This window comes from Neophocaena asiaeorientalis, unplaced genomic scaffold, assembly GCF_003031525.2.
Source record: "Neophocaena asiaeorientalis asiaeorientalis breed wild unplaced genomic scaffold, Neophocaena_asiaeorientalis_V1.1 scaffold218, whole genome shotgun sequence".
Classification (NCBI taxonomy): domain Eukaryota; kingdom Metazoa; phylum Chordata; class Mammalia; order Artiodactyla; family Phocoenidae; genus Neophocaena; species Neophocaena asiaeorientalis.
This window is the reverse complement of record NW_020172818.1, coordinates 2,929,774-2,935,680: the sequence shown is the minus strand read 5'-3', so window position 1 is coordinate 2,935,680 and position 5,907 is coordinate 2,929,774.

Genomic DNA, 5,907 nt, shown 5'->3' with positions numbered 1-5,907 from the left:
TGTTTATAGATAGGAGTCAGGGTATGGAATGCACAAATATTATACAAAAATTACAGTACAGTGATTGCTTCCTTTGCCAATCCACTCTCCAAAAAGTCATGAAACACTGCAGTGGCATCTCTGGTATGCATGGAAACTTAAGCTTTTACCTTTATTTAACCTCACAAGCTAGGTCTGACTCAAAGTCTGCATCATATGTATATTAGGATAAGCATTTTGAGTGCATTTGGAAACTCGAGACATTTGTGTTGTGGATAAGTTTGAAATCTCTCTGTTCTGGAGAGATCATCGTCGACCCTACTCATGCTTGACTCATAAGGAAGAGATATTGTCTATAGAAAAGGAACCAAAAATAATGTCCAGTTGTCCCTTGGGATGTGCCCCACATTACCCATTGCTGATTTGTTGACTGAAGCTATGGAGCAATTGCATGCTGAATTGCTGAAAGTCCAGCGCTAATGGGGCCAGAGGTCACTGGTCTGGTTTATCTCTTGGGCCTGTTATTACTCCGCCTCATCTGGCACAGTTATGCCCTTTCCCATCAGGGTTATGGGGTTCTCAGAACTGACATGTGGCCTAGAGGAGTGAACGTGATGCTCCAATCAGGTGACCGAACTCTGGTATCAACTCAGCTGCTTTCTGCTCTGAGACATTGAACAAAATGTTTAGGTTCTACCTCAGCCTCAATTTCCTTTTCCAAAGGGCTTTTGGAAACATTTATGGTAATTTCACCACTAAATTCTTAGCCCACCGATGGTAACAAATACAGTTTACATTTGTTCTCTTTCCCTGTGGTGACTTACATGTTGCCAGAGATAAAGACAGAATTAGAAAAATCTTTATTGATTTATACTGGATCACCAGAAGACTGGATGGTGGCAGGTGTCCTCTAAATTATCAAATAATAATGATAATAGTAGTAGTAGCAGCAGCAGTACTAGTAGTAGTAGAAGTAATAGTGGTAGTTAGTAGTAGAGCAGCTAACATTTGCCAATTGCGTGACATTTCTTTAAAGGTTAGTATCTATTTTGATCCTCATCACAACCCTATTAATTATTTCTGGGTCCAACTTATGGCTAAGGAAACTGAGGATAAGAACACTCAAGTGGCAGCCATAGTGAGAGGCCCGTGCACTGCGGTAAAGAGTGGCCCTCGCTTGCCACAACTAGAGAAAGCCCTCGCACAAAAACAAAGACCCAACACAGCCATAAATAAATAAATAAATTTAAAAAAAAAAGAAAGAAAAAGAACACTCAAGTTACTTGACCAAGGTCAACAGCAGAGAAGTGACAGAACTAGGAATTATTTTAAGTTGGTTCCAAAGTCAATGTTGTGTTTAACCACTGTAAAGCTGTCTGAATTTGGACACTTGGGGCATTTCTAATAAATACAACCATCTATTATTCAATCTGTTTGACTACTGTAGCATATTTAACACAATGCAGATGTGTCTAGTTTAGAAAATCAGGCTTTAAATAACTGAAGAATAGAGAAAGTAGAAATAGAACATGATTCTACGTAACTATTTTCCATATCACTAGCCTCCTACCATGAAAGAGTTTCAGAAACTGAGAAAATATAAAGCTTTCCAGCAGCTATTTTCTTGGTCTCCCTTACAAACAAAGTGAATCAGATTGCCCTTGGTTAATTTATACTCTTTGGGAAAAGATCTAATTTGTTCTCATTCAGATATTCTGGCTAAAGCTGGTTTCCATCCAAAGGTAGATTGGTAAATTAACAAGCTAAAACTGCAAACAACCCTCCAACTAACCATATTCTTGACTAAAAATACAGATACTTCTAGCTCCTTTCATTTGGTAAGCATCAGTTTCACCTGTGGTTCTTCATAAGTTTAGGGCATTATTGATCCAGCTTCCTACTCCACTAGATTTTTACTCAAAGCTGCCTCAAAAAAATTTTCTGTCTGTCTCTATAACTGGAACACTAGGATGAAGGCAATTTATTGGGAAAGTGTTGTGAATTTTCAGATATCATTCAGTACTATTGGTGCTATGGACCAAATTTTGTCCCCCCAAAATACATATGTTGAAGCCCTAAACTCCAATGTAACTGTATTTGGAGATAGGGTTTTTAGGAGGTAGAAAAGGTTAAAGAAGTCATAAGGGTGGAACCCTACTCCTATAGGATTGGTGGCTTCATAAGAAGAGTAAGAGAGATTACTTTCTCTCCTGCTCCTCCCTCTTCCCTCTCCTTACTCTTACCCCCTCTCTCTCCCCAGCAGGAACCTAGGAAAGGCTAACTGAGCACATGGAGTGACAGCAGCCAGATGCAAACCAAGAAGAGAGCCCAGTACTTGACTATACTCACACCCTGATCTTGGACTTCTAGCCTCCAGAACTATGGGAACATAGTTGTTGTTTAAGCCACTTAGTCTATGATACTTTATTATGGCAGTCCTAGAAAATTAATACATATCCTTTTTGGCATTTGGAACATTGGAGTGAGATGCTGGTGTACTTTCTGAGTAACAAAAGCCTTCTTAGTAACCTTTGATAGCACATTAGTAAACAACAATCCACTCAAAATTTTGATGGGCAAATAGGATTCTATTCTAGTTTTGCTTAGAATAATAAAATCATATGAACCATAGATATTATCTATTCCAACCTCTTCATTTTATGTATGAGGAAACTGAGGTATGGAGAGGGGAACTGATTTGCCCAAGACCCCACCTTAGTTAGTTACAAAACCTGTGCTAGATTTCAAATACTTCAATTTCCTCTTTTCCTTCTACCATATAAAACATTTTATCTTTTTTTTTTTGTATTTTGACAATCAATTCAGTTGTATACTTTTTTTCCTAACCTTCAACGTCAATGTGTTTACCTTTTCAAAATATTTTATTTGTTCCTTTAAGTAATTATTTTGGAATATGTTTTCTTTACGTGCTTTTGCTACCTTATAAAGTACATGGTTTTCAGGGAATGCACTAACAAGGTTTTCCATTTCTTGGATGCTTTACTCAGTTAATAAGTTACAGTGGTTTTCAGCTATGCTTTTCAGCTCCATTAAAAGGTTGATTTTGCTGAAATGAACATGCAAATGTTTCTTTTTTAAGTGTACTGAATTTGTAATTACAGACCTTAATTAGATTATGGCCAGTGTCCTTGAATTTTCTTTACTCCTGTCTTACTAGATATTTTTTTTTCCTCTTCCATGTGAAAGAAGGTCTCTGGCTGTTTCCATTTTTAATTCTGCTTTCCTGAGCTACAAAAGGGCTTTTGTTATGCCCTCGCAGGGAGTGTTGATGCCTTGTGAAGCCTAAGGATGGCTTTGTCAGATAGAGTCTTGGCACAGCCTCAGAAAAGCACTCAATCTTCATATGCTGATGCTATGTATAGGCATGTGTGGTACTTTGTAGGCGGCTTGAAGACCATTTCTGTTCTTTTTCAAATAAGGTAGTTTAATCTCAACATCAGAATGAAGTGGTGTAGGATCCCCTTTTCTACGGTTAAAAGTGGATGTTAATCAAAGGGCTCTCATGATCATGAAAGCAGATGTTTCTAGGGGACCTAAAAGTTTACAAAGCAGTTTCATATACATGATTCTACAAACTCTCCATATTAAGCATTTGAGAATTTTACAAGATGAATAAAGTTGCATTCATTTTGCAGATGATTGAATGGATAATGAGAAAGCTTAAATGACTAACTCAGGGCAAACCACCATTGAGGACTAAAATCCATAATTTTTTGCCTTCAGTTTTTTTCTTTCTTACCCTCTATGCTCTTCCTTGCATATTGCATCTCTATATCATTAGGACATTACTTTATTTACAAAATGTTTGATGAGTTTCCTCTAAGCTATGAGGATAGAAGCATACGTTTCGATGAAATAAAATTTAGCTATTAGTTCCAGTTACTAATGAGACATTTTAAAGGGCTTGACTCAGTTCCATTTTCAAACTAAAGTTTATATTATTACATATAGATTTAGTTAATCATGATCTTGTCTTGTCAAAACCCAATTCTGACCTACAGCTCTCTACTGGGTAAGAAATATGGCACCTGCAATATATCTGAGTCTCTGCTACTGTTTATGAGAGCACATTTGACAATATTATCCAGTTTAGAAACCTGGAAAGAGACTGATATTGTAGAGGTTAATAACTTTCCAGACCTGGCTTTGGAACTTATCTTTCACAAGTTAGGTAAGATACTTAACCTCTGTAAGGCTCATCTTCAATGTTAAAAAATGGAAATAATTATAGTATCTCTAAAACGAGTTTGTTAGAAACCTTTAATAAAATTGTACTTGAAAATTGCTTTGCACAATGTGACACCTTGTTCTCAGAGTTTACTTTTTTGACATCAAAGCTAACCAAATCAAATTTCAAAGTTTCTTGCCTCCATTATGAAGTTCAAATTTTTCAGCTTACCCCTCAGAATCCTTCACAATCTACAACTCTCTTACCCGTCCAATTTAGTCCCCCTCTATTTCTACCCAATTTTCATTCCAGCTCCACTGAAAGGACCACAATCCTTTGCCACCTGCTCTGCCCTATCCTTCCTATTTCACTAAGTGTTTGTATTTTTCTTTCTCTTACTGCCATTTATTGGAAAGCCCTCTCCTCCTCCTTTTTCAGTATAAAGCACATCAATTATTTATCATTCTGCCCTCTGTTTCCAGGGTATTTTCCCCTTTGTATCTATAGTAATAGTACTTTCTGTACTTTGTTGTACTTTATTACCCATACCCTTGACTCTTTCCCTAGACTTCAAGGCAGTGGGAAGAAGTATTTGACTCATCTTTGCATTTTTAGTGTCAGGCACAGAGCAGATAGTCAATAACTGTTAGATGGAATTGAATTGATCAATTAATCTGTAAATTATTCCAGAATGCTTACTATACAATGTGTCTGGGAGAATGCCTTTGACAACAAAACTTTGTGTAATATTTAAAGTTTATTGAGTAAAAACTTAAGTACTCCTTGTGCTTTGGCTTAATTAAATGAGATGATTACTATGCAGTATCAATACAGTGCCAGATATGTCACAGGTGCTCACAAACTTTAATCCTTCCAACCACAGGAGGAAATGTGTTCAAATCTGAAATGGTCAGAGCAGTGCTTTCTCTCTGTGACAATTTTCAAGAAAGTGTTTGAGGGGATATAGGTATACATATAGCTGATTCACTTCATTGTACAGCAGAAACTAATTCACTTCATTCTACAGAAGAAGCTAACACAACATTGTGGAGCAATTATACTCCAATTTAAAAAAAAATAACATTTAGATAAAAAGCTTGGGTAAGGAATTTTACTCTAGTGACTTTAATGTCCCCTTAAAATGCTTGAAAACAAATCTTGAGTAGAAAATTTTCAGAGAATCCAGGCAATCCATATCCCACTAACCTTCAGTAATGGATAACTAATAGCATCAGTTTTTATTTTGTTTTCAACTTGAGCTGTGCTAACAAATTGATAAACACAGTAGAGCAATTATCATAGAATAAACTCAAAATATGTTTATGTAGGTGGAACTAATTCACTATTTGCATATTTTCCCTTTTCTCTATTTGGAGAATAGTTTGAATCTGACTAAATAAAATATATAAAATTAAATAGTTCTTTTGGAGGCTATTTGTCCATCACTCTTAAATAACTAAAGGTGCAATAAACTGATTATGACTCCTTTGTTGATTTTGACCAGATATTTTAAATTTATCCAAATTGGTTTTATATTTATGTTCTTTGTCCTGGAATTCAGAATAATCCATTCAACTCTCTGCTTTGGTGTTGGTGTGCAGGATGACATCACCTTAGGCAATCTATCACATCTATTAATAAAATTGCTCAGGAGATGAGCCATACTTTTTGGATATCAGGTTATAAAGGCCAAAGTTAGGAACAACTAAACTTTATCTCAATAACCATAAAACAAAACT